Source organism: Psammomys obesus, unplaced genomic scaffold (genome assembly GCF_907164565.1).
Source record: "Psammomys obesus unplaced genomic scaffold, mPsaObe1.curated_primary_1811, whole genome shotgun sequence".
NCBI lineage: Eukaryota > Metazoa > Chordata > Mammalia > Rodentia > Muridae > Psammomys > Psammomys obesus.
The window spans coordinates 244,242-264,637 of record NW_026594462.1 but is presented as its reverse complement, the minus strand read 5'-3'; positions in this window follow the sequence as shown (position 1 = coordinate 264,637).

Genomic DNA, 20,396 nt, shown 5'->3' with positions numbered 1-20,396 from the left:
TGGCATGTGAAACTCTCTTTCTTTTTAAAAACTATAGATCATGTGTTATAGTTAAAATAGAGTCATTCAAGTGTTTATTAAACTCAAAGATAAAATTATAATTGCTCTAATGCAGTCTGTTAAAATATTCATTTCCTTAATACAGTGAGTAATCTTTAGACAGTTATCCCATAGTGTTTGTAAAATTTTAGTTGCATCCCTGTTCAATTGAATACTAATACACGAGAAAGATCAGAAGCACAAATGTCCAAATTTGGTGTTTATTTAAATAGTGCTACAAAAATTAATGGTCTCAATAAGCAAAAAAATAATGTATAGACCTCCTTTAAACAGTATAATTTAAAAATCTATTTTATATTTTAAATTATTACATAATTATATTATTTTTCCTTTCCTGTTAGCATTTAACACGGTCCCATAAACTCCTCCTTAATTTTTCAAAGCCATCGTCTTTTTTTTTCATTAATTGTAATTATATTCATATTGTATATATGCATACACATTCCTAAATACAACTTTCTCAGGCTATATAATGTTATTCATATCTATGTTTTCAGGGCTGACCATTTGGTATTGGGTACCAAATTGGTGTTATCTTCTTTTCCCTGGAAAATATCATTTTTTATTCTATCTATTTCAATTTTCTGGTCCTGCTCCATTTTATTCATTTTCTTCACCTGCTTGATTGTATTTTCCTGTATTTTTAAAGGGTTTATTTGTTTCTTCTTTGAGCACCGCTATCAGTTTGATTGTATTTTTCCTGTATATCTTTAATGGATTTACTCTTTTGACCATTTGTGACACTACTAAACAATTTCTAAAACACCACGTATATTCTATAAGAATATAACTATCATACAACCTTTTATAAATGCAACAAAATTATATGTAACATATAACTAGGCAAATGCTAATGCTTTTCTTCCTGGAAAATAAATACTAATAACCTAAACCCTGAAATATTCCAAAAAAATTGTGTGGTATACAATGTAACTAAACAATATTTTAGCTACAGAATGAAAATAATAGGTCGGTTTTAATCAGTTTTAATTAAAATAGTTTTCTTAAATAATGATACAAACAATAATTTATCTCATTTCTATAAAGAGAACCACAGGAAAACAAGGAATGTGAGAAGAAGAAAATAGTATTCACAAGGAGCAGCACATCAGTTGTTTATCCAAAACCAAATGGCCAGCACTAAAAGCTTATAAACAAATAACAATATGTAAACTTAGCAGGTTATACTTAGGAACATTTATGCACATACATATATAAGAGCGCATATAAAAAAGGCCATATCTTTCAAAGAGAATAATGAGAGATCTATGGAAGAGTTTGGAGAGAGTAACAAGGGAGAAATGTTCTAAGTATGATGTCAAAGGTAAAAAAAAAAAAATTATTTCACATAGCATGCTTGTCATGGATAAAATAAAGTAAAATGGCAAATAACTTCGTTCTCCATTTCATAAAACAAATTTTTGGCTGTCATCAATTCATATTCCACACCAGTATGATCTACAAATTAAATGTGATTATTTTTTAACATAAGCCCGCTTCTATTATTGCTATGACACTTAGCTAGTATTGAACTGTTTAAACACACAAATCTTCTGCATTGGGCTTTATAACGTCGTTTATTCAGGTATATTCAAGTGACCAAACAGATATAAGAAAACTAGAAACCTGATATTATATTGTAGAGAAACTACAGAAAAACAGTAATAAAGTAATAAAAACTGCATGGTGCTGGCATAGAAGCAGACTGGTGAATCAATGGAATTGAATGAAAGACCCAGAAATAAACCCACACACCTAAGGACACATTAATTTTGACATAAATGCCAAAACCATACAATGTAAAAATGATAGCATTTTCAACAAATGGTCCTAATCTAATTAGATGTCCACATGTAGAAACATGCAAATAGATCCATCTGTATCACCATGAACAAAATAAATCTAAGATCTTTGGATCAAGTGGTCTTTGAATCAAAGACCTCAATATAAAACCAGACACTCTAAATGTGTTGGAAGAAAAATTGAGGAAGAGCCTTGAATCCATTGGCACAGCAGATATTTTCCTGAATAGAATACCAACAGCCCGGGATCTAAAATCAACAATTAATAAATGTGACATTATGAAACCAAAAAGCTTCTGTAAAGTAAAGGAACAGAATGTCAACAGAATAAAATGACAGCCTACAGACTGGGAAAGGATCTTCACCAACCCTACACTGAAAGAGGGCTAATATCTAGAATATATAAACAACTCAAGAAATTAGACACCAACAAACCAAATAATCCAATAAAATGGGGTATAGAGCTAAACAGAGAATTCTCAACAGAGGAGTATCTAAAGGCTGAGAACTTAAAGAAATGTTCAACATCATTTGTCATCAGAAAAAAGAAAATGAAAACTACTCTGAGATTCCATCTTACACCCATCAGAATGGCTAAGATCAAAAACTCAACTGACAACCCATGCTGGAGAGTATGTGGAAAAAGAAGAATCCTTCTCCAATGCTGGTGGGAGTGTAAACTTATACAACCACTTTAGAAATCAATCTGGTGCTGTCTCAGATAATTGGGAATAGTGCTACCTCAAGATCCAGCTGTACCACTCCTGGGCATATACCCTAAAGATGCTCCACCATTCAGCAAAAACGCTTGCTCGACTATGTTCATACCAGCTTTATTTGTAATAGCCAGAATCTGGAAACAGCGCAGACGTCCCTCAGGGGAAGAATAGATACAGAAATTGTAGCACATTCTCACAATGGTATACTACTCAGGTAATAAAAATGGGAAATCATGAAATTTGCAGACAAATGTATGGAACTAGAAAAGATTATCCTGTGTGAGGTAACCCAGAAGCAGAAAGACTTGCATGATATGTTATGCTTATAAGCAGATGTTAGTCATATAATAGAGGATAACCATATTAAAAATTACAGACTTAAAGAAGCTAAACAAAAAGGAGGACCTTAGGGAGGATGCTTAAATCTCATTTCAGAATGGCAAACAAAAAAGATACCAGAAGTTGTAGAAGAGAGGGGACAGAATGGGACCCGATTATGAGGGTCCTTTGAAAGGCTCCACCCAACAAGGGATCAGAGCAGATACTGAAACTCATAGTCAAACGTAGGCAGAGGGAAAGGAGTCTTACGGAAGAAAAGTTGCGGGGGAGTGGGGTGAGGATAGATGGACATGGAGGGGACAGGAGTTCCACAAGAAGACCAACAATGCTAAAAAATCTGATCCCAGGGGTTCCTGCAGAGTTTGATGCACTGACCAAGGACCATGTATGGAGAGGACCTAGACACCCTGCCTAGATATAGCCTATAAGCAGTTCAGTCTCCATGTGGGTTCTCTAGTAAGGAGAGCAGGGGCTGCCTTTGTCATGAACTGGGTTCCTTTTCTTTGATCACCTCCCCTTGGTGATGCTGCCTTGCCAGGCCACAGAAGAGGATCCAGGCAGTCCTGATGAGACTTGATAAGCTATGAGCAGATGACAAGGGGGAGAACCCTCCTTTCAGTGGACTAGGGGAAGGAGCTAGGGATGAAGAGAGGGAGGGGGCTACAATCAGCATGTAAAAAGAATATGCTCTAAAAAGTAAAATAAAGTAATAATAAAAAGACCCAGAAACCAAAAGATCTTAGCTTCTGACCTTCTGGAGTTGAGACAATTGTATCACTGAATCTTTTGTTCTCAAAAAAGTATGATTTCTCATTTCAGGTAGCTAGTCGTTTTGAGTAGGGTAATATCTTGGTCAGGAAAATGCTCAACTGCGTTTTCCCTTTAGAAGTCTGTAAAAATTCCCTCCTTCTACTCTCAAGTAAAATAGAACTATATTTAAAAAAAAGTCTCTGGATATTGCCGTGTTTTCTGTCACAGGTAGAATTTTCAATGTGTACTTATTGTCCTCAACGTTTATTGTACAATTACATTCTAGGGAAATTCTCTGCTCTCTCCTGCTTAGTGTCTGTATGTGAAGCATTAATAAGTGTCACTTTACAAGAAATATGACATCAGAGAATCTGTGTACTCTCTGAACCTGTTGGTGAAATGATGCATTGATAAATTTTACTTGCAGAAACATGAACGAAGAGCTACTTACAGTAATATGCTTGACTCCAAAATGGCTGCATCTCTCTAAAAGTTGTTCCTCAGTGGCTTTAGCAAACTTGGAAAGTTGCTTCACCCGAGCTCTGCCTTAACTATAATTTTACGTCCTGTATATACAGAGAGCCTCCAAGGACCAGCAGAGCTACAAGGCAGAGAGAAGCAATCAGTGTCTGGGTAAGGGCGTCATTCTCTACTCATCAAGGAGAACATACATCCTCATTAGTGCTACCACACCCTGTCTCTTCAAGTATTGTTTTCTCATCGGGAGTAGTCTCTCGACCATTCAAATTATTCTGAAAATCATCAACGTTATCTCTGTCCTAAGATGATTCATATTCTTGTCCAGCAGGAGAATACTTATTTTTTAATACCTTTCCCTAAATTCATAGTCCTATGGTCTTTCTGTCACATCTTCTGAAATGTTTCCCAAGTTCTCAGAAGGTCATAAATACATGCGATTTTATTCCAACATTGGACCATCATTTTGGAGTCATAGTCAATTATTCTTGGCATTTTAAGCATAAATTTATTGTTTCCAGCAGCCATCAACACTGTTAAGTGTTTCCACAAAGTCAATGACAACTTAAGTGATTTATAGGATGAAAAATAAATGTTTAGAAGGCATGTTGACAGGCAGATCATGTCTATTTATCAAAACTCTGATTATGGTAGTATTTTTTGAGCCTATGTTTTCTTTGGGCACATATTTTTACATATTCTTAGAATATGAAACACTGGTTTCTTTTTGCCTGGTTGACCTTAAATCGTACCAGAGACATGCAACTATAAGTGTTTCACTGTTTAACAACTTGACACAGTTTATATGCTTGCTGATAACTGATAGATCACCAGTCGCTATCATGTACAGACCCCCTTAAACAGTCCTCATAGTGCCTTTGGGCGCTATGGAAGTAATTCAGCATAGTATGGGTTCTAGATCACTCTAAAACTGAATTATTTTTAAAGTCATGAAACCATAGCACATAGTTTTTTAAATAGTCAGGTCTAACCTTTTGGCTATAGTGTGCAGTAAAGAAGCATACCAACAGTATCCATAGGTTATGGGCTTCATGTACCTCTCCCTTAGAGCCAATCTTAGGGGAGAAACTGACCCCACACAGTAAATTTTCAAAATAAAGTTGTCTTCAAATATAGCTTTTTCCCACACATGCTATTCTCTTATAAATTATTTAACTCCTGTCTTTATTGTTCTTCAGATGCATTTCCAAACCAGTAAGCCATGTAGACATTGGAATTATACAATGAAATGTTATAGATGTTGGCTAGATGCTAGATGCAAGACAGTGAAAATGTCATTGGGATTCATCTTCTGTGGAAATTATTTATTTATTATTTATTAATTATTTATTATTTCAGGTTAGTTGGGTGATTTAAAGATTCTGATATTCCAACCAAGGATTATGCATGGAGATAGCCTAAGACCCCTACACAGATGTAGCCCATGGCAGTTCAGTATCAAAGTGGTTTCTATTGTCATAGGAACAGGGACTGTCTCTGACATGTACTGATTGGCCTGCTCTTTTATTACCTCCCCCTGAGGGAGAAGCAGCATTACCAGGCCACAGAAGAAGACAATGCAGCCACTCCTGATGAGACCTAATTGACTAGGATCAGAAGGAAAGAAAAGAAGACCTCCCCTATCAGTGGACTTGGGGAGGGGCATGCATGCAGAGGGTGGAGGAGAGGAGGGATTGGGTCGGGAGGAAGGTGGGAGCCACAAGGGTGATACTGGGTGGAGTGTAGTTAATAGAGAATTTAAAAAAAAAAAGAGCTAGTTGTCAGGAAAGAGGAATAAGACTATTTCAGCTATATAAGACTATTTCAGCTATATTTCTCCAAGTCAAAATATACTATGTGATATCTTCAGCTGGGAGATATCCAAAGGCAATAGAAATTACACTCTTTGGAGGTTTTGTATTTTTCTAACCAACAACTGAAGGAGAAGGAGATACCTGGCTTTGGGTATTTGTGAGGTAAAGTTCTTGGAAACAAAACTATTGCTTATATGCTGTAACACACCAAACACACACACACACACACACACACACACACACACACACAAATGCACATACATTTTCTATCATCTATCATCTCTGCATCTACTTATTTATATATTGATCATCTATCTCCCTATCATCTCTCTATCATCTACTAAAATTTGTACACCTAAAGAAACTAATCAAGAGGGAGGACTCTTGCTAAAATGCTCAATTCCTATCCAGAAAGGCAAAGAGGATGGACATCAGAAGAAGGAGAAAAGAGGGAACAAGCCAGGAGCCTGACACAGAGGACCTCTGAAAGGCTCTGCCCTGCAGACTGTCAATGCAGATGCTGAGAATTATGGGCAACCTTTGGGCAGAGTGCAGGGAATCTTAGGAAAGAAGCAGGAAACAGTAAGATCTGGAGAAGACAGGAACTCCACAAGGAGAACAACAGAACCAGCACAGGGGTATTTCCTGAGACTGATACTCCAACCAAGGACTATGCATGGAGATAACCTAAGACCCCTGCACAGATGTAGCCCATGGCAGTTCAGTATCCAAGTGGGTTCCATTGTAATAGGAACAGGGACTGTCTCTGACATGAACTGATTGGCCTGCTCTTTAATTACCTCCCCCTGAGGGGGAAGCAGCCTTACCAGGCCACAGAGGAAGACACTGCAGTCACACCTGATGAGACCTAATTGACTAGGATCAGAAGGAAGGAAAAGAAGTCCTCCCCTATCAGTGGACTTGGGGAGGGGCATGTATGCAGAGGGTGGAGGAAGGGAGGGATTGGGATGGGAGGAGGGAGAAAACCACAGGGGAGATACAAAGTGAATAAAGTGTAATTTATAAAGAAAAAAAAAGATTCTGGTCCCTCCCAGCATGCCCAACGCACGGCGATTCCTTACTGGCAAGCATCCTGACTGGTCAAAACGCTGCATTTTGAATTGATTGGCTATAGTAAGATCCCCAAACCATTAATGATCTGGTGTCCCTCCCTAGGGGAAGATGGGCTAGTTTCCTAGTAACTGTATTTCTAGTGGGTGGGGAAAGAATGCAGTAAGGTGAGTTCTTCCCCTCAGGGCATTGCTGGACCTTTCTAGCCAGCTAGTTCAGGCCTTAAACATTAAACTAATAGCCATTTTAAATCTTTTGGTATCTCAGAAGGAACCAAGAGAAAGTGAGAAATTTTGAACTCCCCCATGTCTCATTTCTCACAATTATAAAAAATTGCCTTACAGTCCACCCACAAGCAAAACTTCACAAATGCAATGCTAAGTCCATGCCCACACTGTTCATTTTCAGCATTATTCAGAAATGTTCACAGCACAGCCTGATATATTTTGAATACAAACCGTATGACCTAGCCTTTAGCTACCAGACTGTCATCTTTAATTTTTTTTAATTTGCACATTTCAATGTCTTTAAAAGATATGCATCAGTTAGAATCTAAGCTTGAGACCCAAAAAGAGACAAGAAGTTTTCACTAAGTACCTTTAAGCGGAATAACACTGGCACACTCAAGGCACTAGAGGATCCCACTCACAATGTGTCTATAGTAGACAAGAAGGGCAACTGAGATCCATGTCCACTAACCTTCAGGAAGGGACCAGTTAGTCTGAATCACAGTCACACCTAGATGTGATGTAGATTATGTCCTATTGATTTCTATAAACTGTAGTATGGTCTCAGGCATGAATGTTTTCCTTTCTACCTCAGGTTAGTCAGAAGGTAAACAAAAGAAACCTGTTTTCTTTGACAACTTATTTTCCTAACTTAAAATCACAGAAACTCATGCTTTGGGCTGATGGATCAACGTGCCTGTGAATAGTTTGGTGCTAACCTAGAGATGAGGCAAACTCATCATCACCGAGAAACTGATTGGAACTCAGGGATATTTTTCCTTGTGATGAGAAAAGAGGATGAGCCTGTCAATTGCATAAAAGGGCATATTGGTAAATTGGTAAAAGAAGGGTTTTTCCAGATACTCTAAATCTGTTAGAAGAAAATGTGGGGAACAGCCTAGAACTCATTGGCACAGGAGACAACTTCCTGAACAGAACACCAACAGCACAGGCTCTAAGAGCAACAATCAATAAATGGGACCTCATGAAACTGAAAAGCTTCTGTAAAGCAAAGGACACTGTCATCAAAACAAAACGCCTGCCTACAGATTGGGAAAGAATCTTCACTAACCCTTTATCTGACAGAGGACTAATATCAAGTATATACAAAGAACTAAAGAAGCTGAAAAGCAGAAAACCAAGTAATCCAATTAAAAAATGGGGAGCAGAGCTAAAGAGAGAATTCTCTGTAGAGGAATATCGAATGGCAGAGAAACACTTAAAGAAATGCTCATCCTCATTTGCCATCAGGGAAATGCAAATCAAAACGACCCTGAGATATCACCTTACACCCATCAGAATGGCCAAGATAAAAAACTCAAGGGACAACACATGCTGGAGAGGTTGTGGAGAAAGGGGAACCCTCCTCCACTGCTGGTGGGAATGTAAACTAGTACAACCACTCTGGAAATCTATCTGGTGCTTTCTAAGACAATTAGGAATAGTGCTTCCTCAAGACCCAGCTATACCACTGTTAGGTATATACCCAAAGTTTGCTCAAGTACACAAAAGGGATATTTGCTCAACCATGTTTATAGCAGCTTTATTTGTAATAGCCAGAACCTGGAAACAACCCAGATGGCCATCAATGGAGGAATGGGTACAGAAATTGTGGTATTTTTACACAATGGAATACTACTCAGCAATCAAAAAGGAGGAAATCATGAAATTTGCAGGCAAATGGTGGGATCTAGAAAAGATCATCCTGAGTGAAATATCCCAGAAGGAGAAAGACATACACAGTATATACTCACTTATATAGACCTATAAGATATGATAAACATAATGAAATCTATACACCTAAAAAAGATAATCAAGAGAGCGGACATGGGGTAAGATTATCAATCCTCGTTGAGAAAGACAGATGGGATGCACATTGAACATATGACAGGAGTCTACTGAGTGCATTTGAAAGACTCTAACTAGCAGTGTTTTCAAAGCAAAGACTCATGACCAAACCTTTGGCAGAGTACAGGGAATCATAAGAAAGAAGGGGAGTTAGTCTGATGGGGAAAGGATAGGAGCTCCACAAGGACCAAATATATCTGGGCACAGGGTCTTTTCTGAGACTGACATGCAATCAAGGACCATGTATGAATGTAAGCTAGAACCTCTGGTCAGATGTAGCCTGTGGTAGCTCAGTAACCAATTGGTTTCCCATAGTGAGGGGAACTAGGACTATTTCTAACAGGAACTCAATGACTGGCTCTTTGGCCTCCCAACCCCCCAAGGGAGGAGCAGTCCTGTTAGGCCACAAAGGAGAGCTTTGCAGCCAGTCCTGAAGATACCTGATAAAACAGGATTGGATGAATGGGGAGGAGATCCCCCCTATCAGTGGACTTGGCAAGGGGCATGGTGGAGATGAGGGAGGGAGGGAGGGACTGGGAGGGAATGAGGGATCAGGACACGGTTGGGGTACAGAGTTAATAAAATGTAACTGATAAGAAAAAAATAAAATTAAAAAAAAGAAGGGTTTTTATTTTGACCTGATCATTATTTACTTATTAATTATTTGTGTGTGTGTGTGTGTGTGTGTGTGTGTGTGTGTGTGTGTGTGTGTAAGACACATGTGCATAGGCCTGTGAATGTCAGAGGTGAACATTAACTGTCCTCTCCATCTTGTTTAAAATGAATATTTTAATGAAGCCAGAAGTTTCTGTTTCAACTAAGTTAGCTGTCCAATCCAGTCAACATGATCTCACTTCACCAACAGTTACAAGTATATTCCACCATGCTGACCCTATTTTCTGGTGTAAGAATGTGAACTTGGGTTCTCCTGCTTGTGTGGCAAGTACTTCCCCCACTGCTCCACCTTTGCAGATCTCAACAAAACTATGATTCCCAAAAACTTTTTTTTCTAATAATTTAATTTTGTTATATTTTTGAGCACGAATACTGAACTATTTGTAAGCGTGGGATTATCACATCCGCTGAGTATTATTATGTGTTGTAATAGCGATTGGGACAAAAAGAACTTGGGGCTGATCAAAATTTGTGGTTTTAATGATCCTCCTTAACAACAGTATTGCTAATTCATCCATCTGTTGCTGTTAAGAGGTTAGGAAATAACAGCTGGCATAGAGAGGAAAAGAGAAATAAAGGAATAGAAAGGACTAAATGGGATCAAAGGAAGAAAGAAAGGAAGTGTCATAGAGGAATGTGAGGATGGATAACAAACAGTAATGGCCTTTGAGAAATGGTCAGAAACAGAGGACAGCAAAAGCTTCCGAAAATAAATATGTACATACATACATTTGTGAAAAGGGATTAGCCAGGTGTGGTGGGAAAAGTCTTTAATCCTAACACTTAGGGGGAATCATAATGAAGCAGCTGTTACTGATGGTTTAGGGCTTGCCCAGTGGTCCACTGCAATTTTTCTATAGATGTTGGAAAGGCTTTTTGTTTGTTTGTTATAAGATAAAACATTTTTGTGAACTCTGAAATCCTGTAGAAAACTCAGAGTTTTCTGCCTGAGTTGAGACATTTAATACAGAAGACATATTTCTAATACAAATAATTTTCAGGAAATAAACAGAAGAGAGACTAGGGAATATTTATTATATAATATTTAACTTTAAGTTCTAGGTATTTGGAATGGAGTAGATGTCTCACTCAGTAAGAAGGCTGTGTTGCAGGCATTGTGATATCTATCTCTCTATCTATCTGTATGTCACACAACAGATCTGGTATGAGGAGATTTATTGTATGGAAATGGAGAGAGAGGGGGCAGTGCTCAGACGCGGGGAAGTGGAGAGGAGAAGCCTAGGCAGAAAGAATGTTCAGTGATGCGTCTATCCTTCATATCTGGTGTCTACACACCTGGTTGTGGCCATGATGACATCAGGTTTCCACACAACCTAGGAGGGAGCTAATGCATCCATTTTGTGAACTAACAGGCATGAAGTACAAATTTTGGATCTCTAGCACCTACATAACATGCTGGGCAAGGAAGTTATCATCTGTAACAACACAGAGTTGGCAAAGCATGAAGAAAGTTAGATTATTTGGACTTGCTAGTTTGAAGGCTTTAGTTTCATAACTGTTCTCAAAAACTGAAGTAGACCTACCATAGAGAAAGACAACTGTCATCAGTGACTTCCATATGCATATACACACCTGTGTATGTTCATGTATAAGAACATATACACACAAATATGTAAACTCACACAAGTCTCTCATACATACACACACACACACACACACACACACACACAGAAGAGTAGATTTCCTTATCTTTCATCACTTGTCATTTATTCATTCCTTCTTTTCTATCCTTCCCGTAGTCTGACTTGCTCTATTTCTCTTCATTGTACACCACATGTTGTTTCATATTACTGAGGATATTATCTTGGTCATCCTTCATTGTCTGTTGTCTATAAGTACTTGTAAAACACATTATGAATGGTGGTGAAGAAGGAACAGAGGCAGTGATATTAGGTCACACTGTATACTGCTCAGGGGTAGCCAAAAAGTAAGTCTCCTGTTGGATATTTGTGCCAACTCAATCATCAGGGAAAACCTTCCCCACCAGGGGACTTCCTTTGTAAACTTTGTGTGCTTCCCAAACTTTATAAAACCTAAAGGCAGGGAAGTGGGTAGCCGCCTCCCCTTCCCAACTTCCCTAGTGGCCTAAGAGCCATTAGGGAATGACTTAACAGCTGTAATCGTCATTACCAGCCAGATCCCTCCTTACAAGAATAATCCCCCCAATCCAGAACAAGAAAAACCTCACCCTAAAACTCTCTGCCCTGGAAAGTTCCACCCACTAAAAAATTCTATATATGCCCTGCCTACTGTTCAGTTACATGCTGCCTTCTTCCAGGAACAGTGGCAGCAACCTCTGGATTCTTCCCTCAAAACCCTTGTTTTGTCCCTCCCAATAAAGCTCTTTTATGAGACTCGCTGCCAAGTGTGGCTTTCTCATTAGAAGAAGCCAAGAAGCAATGAAGAGACGACGGGAAAAAGTGGCTGAGGCACCTGAGTTCCTAAGCTCCGCTGGAGAAACCCTCCTTTAGAACCTATAATTTCCTCGAAGAGCTGTGTGGTTCCTGGACTCCCAAGTCCAAAGACACTTCTCCATCTGAACAGAAAGGTCAACAATAACATCACCAAACTTCCATCACTTGGCAGAATAGATCTGCCAATTACTAGGATTTCGTTGTTGTTGTTTGTCTAATAAGTTCATTCATCTTCAATCGCAGGTGCAGCACTTTTATAAAGGAGTTGAAGTTTATTTTTTTCAGAATTCTATCAAGCCCAGAAATGTACCAAAAAGTATAATATTAAATCAAGGTTCCAAGGTCTGGATCATCAAGGACCTTCCCAGTGACCAAGGACATAGATTTGTGCTTAGCAGTTGTTAGGATGAATATCTCAGGACTCGAATACCTTGAAATAATTGTCAGCCTTATGTGGATCCATGCTCATGCAGCAATAAAGGGTAAAAAGAGCAAAATAGAGAGCATCTTCATCAGATGACTACAAGTCTAACCATCCAGACAAAAATGATTAGTCATTTTCGACAGCTCAGGGATGAACTTAACCATGCAAATACAGTAATTATTTATGTTGTTAGTATATTTGGGCCTCATTCCATTCTTGGGTATGTGTGTCAGAGTATGTATATACATTTGCATATGTATATGTGCATATGTGTGTGTGTGTGTGTGTGTACGTGTGCGCATGCCTTTCAAAAACAGAGGCCTATACTGTTTGAAATTCAATAGATAAACTTCTAACTTTCTGTATTTTATGAGTTTGAGACATCTTCTCTTATTTTACCCAACACTTATCAGGAATCTTTGTGTTCCTACCTTCCTAATGATTGGACAATAAGGTGCAGTCACCACATCCTTATTTTTATGTAGATTCTGGGTTCAAACTAGATCCCCATGCTGTCGAAGAAGGCATTCATAACTAGTCTGTTTCCTTAGGCTCATTCTGGAAAACTTAAAAATGTTAAATTATATTAAAGAGAAAATTTATGCATATAGAGCTTTCTTGGAAATCATGGGTTTGTTATGTATGTCGGCCAATGTTTCATGAAGATATTAAGCACTCTAAAACTGAACTCAAGACAGGAAATAAATATTTTCTACTGTACCTTAGATATAAAAAATTATGTAAAGAGATGAGTGAATGATCAAGAATCTGAAAGATGTCCTGAATTGTTGCCATGGATTTGACTAAATAATAATAAAAAGGCCAGTGTATTCTCAGCCTATTCCCTAGCACATCATTCATAATTATGTGTTTTGGGAGGAAACTTACATTCTTTTATCTTAAAACTATTTTCCATATGATGCATTCCCCAGCTCCTAAGACATTATGAGCATTTCCAAAATTGTGTTAAAGTTTAGGAGTTCAAAGCAGTCTTGAGTTAGGTATGAGTATACATTCTGCCTATGAAAACTACTTTTTGAGTTACTATGAGGAACAAGTAATTCCAACTGAGATTACTGGTGTGTGTGTTTTCAGTAAAGAATCTTGAAGAAGATAGGTTTTACAAACAGAGGTTCTTTACTTGCTAGGCTGTGAATGCTTTTGATGTTTAAATTATACCTTTGAAAATGTATAAGAAAATTCATTTCAAATCATAGAGTTACACTTTTTGTGCATGAAATAAGCAAAGTAATATGAGGAGTGACTGGACTTACCCTGCTGAGTATAGCCTTCAGTCTCTCCAGAAGTTCTAGAATTCTTTCTTCCCCCTCTTTTGTTCTCAACAACATGGTATCAGATACATCAGGAAGAGCAGCCACTGCAGGCACCATGTATTTCAGAGGTTCTTCCTAGGTTTGGAAAACACTGATAGTCACTCTCAGAAGGTCTTACAACTAAATATTTATGAATTAAAATGAGTAAAACATACCAGGGTAGATACATGTGGTGGCTGCACAAAGGTTGTGAAAAGAATCTATTTATTATTAATAAACATATAGAAAATCTATTTGATACATTATTTGTAGTGTGGAAATGTCCATTTTCTATCAGAGAATTGAATTTTTTTCAAATAAAAACAATTAAGTCTTAACAATGATGTTCTTCAGAGTATCAAACTGATCTTTTGTTGTTGTTGTTTTTAATATGCCTGCTATCATCTGAATTCCAGGTGAGACTGATCTATTTGATTGCTTCTATTGTCCATGGAAATCAAGTATTGCTTAGAAACACTAAGTATCCACAAGATTTTACTAAGATAAAATAGATTTCAGCAAAGTCTATGGATATTGACACAAAGTATTTTCAAACAAATGAACCAGCTGCTCATTCATATGCCTTTGTGATTTATGTACCACTCTAGAATATCAAAACCGAGGTACAATGAAAAAAAGAACATCATCAGAATCATAGTGTCCTCAGTATAGATGACTTCTTTGTCTTGCCTCTATCACAGCAACCCACTTTTGACAGTTACTGGAGGAAAACAATATCTTAGTATCAATGATATAAACAATGGAATTTTGAACTGGCCGGTCTATGGTGTCAGAAAAATATATGAATGTCTTCTCTGCTTTATATTGCTTGCTGCCATGTCTGTTAGTTACTGTCTTGGTAATGAAATTGAAATCTCATGGACATTTTTCAAGAAACATGAAAAGCATGTGAAGAAAAAAGCAGGCCAAATGGTGATAACAAAATCTATTGCCTGAATCTTTTCTACCAAGGGATTAGGATTGAAGGCTTGAGGTAAATAAATCTCAGATTCTTATTTTAGTTAGAATTCATATGTTATAATCTTTATATAAGCTTTTGGAGCCTCAGTTCCTTATGGTTCTAATAATACTGTGTATTAGAGAACTCTTGTGAGTATTAAATGAATTGGTGCCAATGGACTGCTTTTTGAGATTCTAGATAAGAAGACCTCAGAAAATGCTGACCTCTTCCTACACATCTTCATCCTTCATTTGCAATAATTATAATCATACTTTATTTATGTGAATAGTTTGTGTATAAGGTACTGCTTCTTGTAGTAAACATGAAGGGGAATTAGATTATATGTGTAAGAAGTACACACATAAGAAGTTTCATGTAAATCATATTTATATTGTTTATGACAGAGACGGAGAGTGATGAGAGCACAAGAATTTTACTTTATAGATGCTGTGATATACAATCCTCATCATAGCACAAGTTATCATCAGGAACAAGATGAATATAGAGAGCTCTCCTTTCATCTATTTTTCACTTGAGATATAAAACAAAGCAGAAGAGTCATGAAGGACTTCACAAACTATTAGAAAAAAGGAACAAGAGAGTCTTGAATAATAAAAAGAAATGAGACAATGAGTAGTAAGCAGTGAGAGGGAGGATGTTTAGTATTATAACATATATACTACTGTATTTTCAATTATTGACATACATATTAGTCTGTTCAACCAGTAGTGTCCAATTCAGCTAAAAGCATTACAAGTAATATTATCCTGGTAAAACATGGTGTGTTGCATTGAAAATATATGAACTTGTTAGCGTGTGACCAATCATTTGTTTTAGAGTATAAATTATCAGCTATATTATGTGACTGTCTCTGTGTATTGCTTCTTCTTCCCTTCTCTTGTATCTGAGAGTACCTAACCTGCTTTGGTCTCAGCACAACTAGCTGAGATTATTACTTCAGTTGTTTTTATAGACACAGGGGAGGAAACATACCTTTGTCTGATGGTCTTGCTTTCTGTTTTCAGGGTTAGGGATGGAGTTAGTGTGGCAGGTACTTATCATCAGAGTTTGTGTCAAACTTACTTTATCATGCTTCAAAGGATGGACAGATTGAAAAGATTTGGTTTCTTAGAGTGAAATATTGAATGAATAGATATATGACTACATTAGCAATGCATTTTGTAGATGTAATTTTAAACATATAATAGCTAAAGAGAAATTAAGCAAACACTGCATGCCTACATTTTCTTCCTTTAGATAATCAATCAAATTTTCTGTCTTCCAATACTCTTCCTTATTCTCTTATTTTCAGCTCTTTCTCAATGATACATTTTGGAAATAAAGCACACACATACAAAAACACAAAACACACACACACACATATTCTAAAATCACTGACAGTTTAAGCAATATTTTTTTTTTTTTAGATTTGAGGTGAGTGCTATATAATAATCCTTGCATGACCATAGTTATAAATATACAGTCAGACTGGCACTCTAATTTATTTTAACTAGACATTGTAAAATAAAACATTTACTTTGCAGTACAGTGCTTCTCAAACTTCCTAATGCCGTGACCCTTTTTTTTTTTTTTGTGACCCTTTAATATAGTTACCCAGGTTGTGGCCACCCCAACTATAAAGTTATTTTCATTGCTACTTCACAACTGTAGTTTTACTACTATTAAGCATTGTAATGTAAATACCTGATATGCAGGATATCTGATTCATGACCTCTGCAAAAGGGTGGTTTGATTTCCACAGGGATCTTAAACCACAGCTTGACTAGCACTACCCTAAGGCTCCCCAAACAATAAAAGACTATCGCAATTGCTGCTTGCTGTCTTCCAGAACTGGATGTTTAGACTCTATTGCTTAAGATGTTACATACTTTGGCTATAGTACTTGGAGAAATAAGTCTAAGAGACAGAATGAAGTGTTCACTACCTGTGTTCTGGCTCTTGAATCACTGAAAGATACTACAAATTGCTGGGGAGAATTATCACTGAAAGTCCATAGTTAATTGTGAATTCTTCAAGTTTTATGAGGGAAGGGGCAATCAAGAATGTCGTAAAATTAGTTAAAAATAAAATAATTTTTAAAATAATTATAATTTATTAAAATATTTTTTAATATTTTGTACTATTATAACTGTTTTTCCTTCCTCCAAGTCTTCCCAGATCTTCCTTTTCTCCACAATCATACAAATCCACAGCATTTTTTCTCTCTAACATTAAGAAACAAATGATTAACAAAAGAGAAAAGCCGAAACAAAGCATTATGAGGTTAACCCCCTCCCCAAACCCAACTGAGTCATTTTGTGTTGTCTGTCTACTGTTGGCCATTTGGCCTGCCTTGAGTATGGTTTGTAAACCCAGTGAGAAGCTGGGTTCTCACTGGAGAAAACTAGTTTTCCTTTACATGCTGGTATCAATTGAAAAATAGTTTCTGGATTAGGAATGGGAGCTTGTGTCTACTTCCCCTCTTAGTCCTGTGAGCCCACCTGGCTTAGCCCTGTGCATGCTGCCATATGAATCTCTGTGAGTTAATATGCACATGAGCCCTATTCTGTCCTAAAGGCCTTGTTTTTTGGTGTCTTTGATTGACACCCTCTCCTACAGTGTTTCTGCCTCCTCTTTTGCAAAGTCCCCAAATACTGAAGAATGGGGATGGATTTGATGAAAGACAGCTCAAGCAGAAAGTTCACTTGTTGTACAGAAAATCCAGGTTCCTTTTCTTGAAACAATATGATGGCTTCCAGCCATCCATAATTACCATTCCTCTGACCGCCTCAGGTGTGAAGCATATATTTGTTTTACAGATAAGTCTGTGATATATGCATACAAAAACATGTAAAATAAAATAAGCCAATCAGAACTTGAAATCTGATTTCTTAATAGACTTACTGGCAGCGCCACACATGGAAATTCACAGCTGTTTGGGGGAATTTAGATAAACCTGTGAACAAGATAGTCGCAGGCCTAGATTTAAAAACACAATTGATATTGCATTAGGAAATGAATATGATGTGGCAACAAAGGTGCTCATCAACATTTTTATTCATGAGATTAGGTTAGTACTGCAGCCATTATACATTTGAACAATTTATATTTTTACTGGTGGTGATACAGTGGTTTCTTATTTTCAGTTGTTTCTCATTACTATTTTATATATTTAAAAAAAACCCACAAAACACCATTCACGCTCTGAACACATGACAAATAAAAAGAGCTTAATAGCCCAATTAAAGTTAGAGGACCATTGTTGACTATAACCTTACCCCTTCCATGCCTGATAGCCCACTGTTAAAGAGAAGGCAGGAATAATATGAGTTGAAGAAAGGGGTGGAGTGTTAAGTAGATGTTTCTCCTGAAGGAAATGTCATTTAACACACAATATAAAGATAAAGTGATACAACAGAATACTTCAGGGCAGGATTTTTTAATTTTATTTTTCTATATTAATTCAAGTTTATTCACTTTGTATCCCAGCAGTAAGCCCCTCCATATTTCCTCCCAACCCCACCTTTCCTCTCTCACCTCCTCCCTTGCCCCTCTCCAAGTCCACTATGGAGAAGATCCTCCTTCCCTTTCATCTGACCCTAGCCTATCAAGTCTCATCAGGACTGGCTACATTGTCTTCTTCTGTGGCCTGGCAAAGCTGCTCCCCCTTCAAGGGGATGTGAATGAAGAGCCAGCCACTGATTTCAAGTCAGAGACAGGACCTTCTTCCCTTACTAGGGAACCCACTTGGACACTGAGCTGCCATGGGCTACATCTGAGCAGGAGTTCTGGGTTATCTCCATGAATGGTTCTTGGTTGGAATATCAGTCTCAGAAAAGACCCCTGTGCCAGATTTTTTGGTTCAGTTGCTCTCCTTGTGGAGCTCCTGTCCTCTCCGCATCTTACTATCTCCCCCTTATTTCAAAAAATTCCCTGCACTCTTCCCAAAGTTTGGCTATGAATCTTAGCATCTGTATGAATACCCTCATGGGTAGAGTCTTTCAGAGGCCCCTGTGGAAGGCTACTGTCCTATTCCCTGTCTTCTCCTACCTCCAATGTCTATTCTGTTTGCCTTTCTAAAGGAGGATTTGCTTCTTCTCTAGGATTCTCCTTGTTGTTTAGCTTCTTTAGGACTATACATTAGTATGTTTATCCTATATTATATGGCTAATATCTACTTATAAGTGAGTACATATCATGTGTGTCTTTCCGCTTCTGGGTTACTTCTCTCAGGATGTTCTTTTCTAGTTCCCACCATTTGCCTGCAAATTTCGTGATTTCTGTTTTTAATTGCTGAGTAGTATTCCATTGTATAAATGTACCACAGTTTCTTTATCCATTTTTCAGTTGAGGGGCTTCTAGGTTGCTTCCAGATTCTGGCTATTATGAATAACACTGCTATAAACATAGTTGAGTAAATGTCCTTATTGTATGGTTGAGCATCTTTTGGATTTATACCCAGGTGTGGTATAGCTGGATCTTGAGGTAGCACTATTCCTAATTTTCTGAGAAAGAAAAAGATTTATTTTCAAAGTGGCTGTACAAGTTTACATTCTCACCAGAAATGGAGAAGGGTTCCCCTTTCTCCACAACCTCTCCAGCATGTGTCATCCTTTGTGTTTTTTATCTTTTCTATTCTTTTATTTAAGTTTTCCTTCATTTAATATTATAATTTATTACGATTTATTCAATTTGTATCCCAGCTGTGTCCTCCTTAATCTCCTCCCAAACCGGGCCCCCTTCCCCTTCTCACCTTATGCCCCTCCCCTAGTCCACTGATAGGTGAGATTCTCCCCACCTACTATTTGATCCTAGTCTCATCTGAACTGGTTGCATTGTCTTTCTCTGTAGCCTGAAAAGGTTGCACCCCTTGGGGAGGGGGAGGATCAGAGAGCCTCTCACTGAGTTCATGCCAGAGAAAACCTCTGTTCACTTTATTAGGGAACCTACTTAGAGACTGAGTCTATGGGCAACATCTGAGCCAGGGTTCTAAGTCCTCTCAGTGCATTGTCCTTGATTGGGGTATCAGTCCCTGCAGGGCCCAACGGCTCAGTTTTATGGCTCTGTTGACTACTTTTGGAGTCCTGTCCCCTCCAGGTCTTTTTGTCTCCCCCTTCTTCCATAAGTTTACCTGTACTCTGCCCAAAGTTTGGCTATGAGCCTCAAGATCAAAAACTCATCTGACAACACATGCTGGAGAGGATGTGGAGAAAAGGGAACCCTCCTACATTGCTGGTGGGAATGTAAACTTGTACAACCACTTGGGACGTCATTCTGGCACAAGCATTGGTCTTTAGAAGAGAGAAAAGGCAGAAATAGCAAAACAATGGATGAAATTTGCCTTCCCTGATTTGTGATATTAATAATTACAGCTTGAGAATAGGGAGTTAATGTATTGTTAGACCCGTACTAATACAGAGCCATAAAATATACAGGATCTTTCTAAGATGAAAATATGGAGGCTCAAGACAGACTATTTAT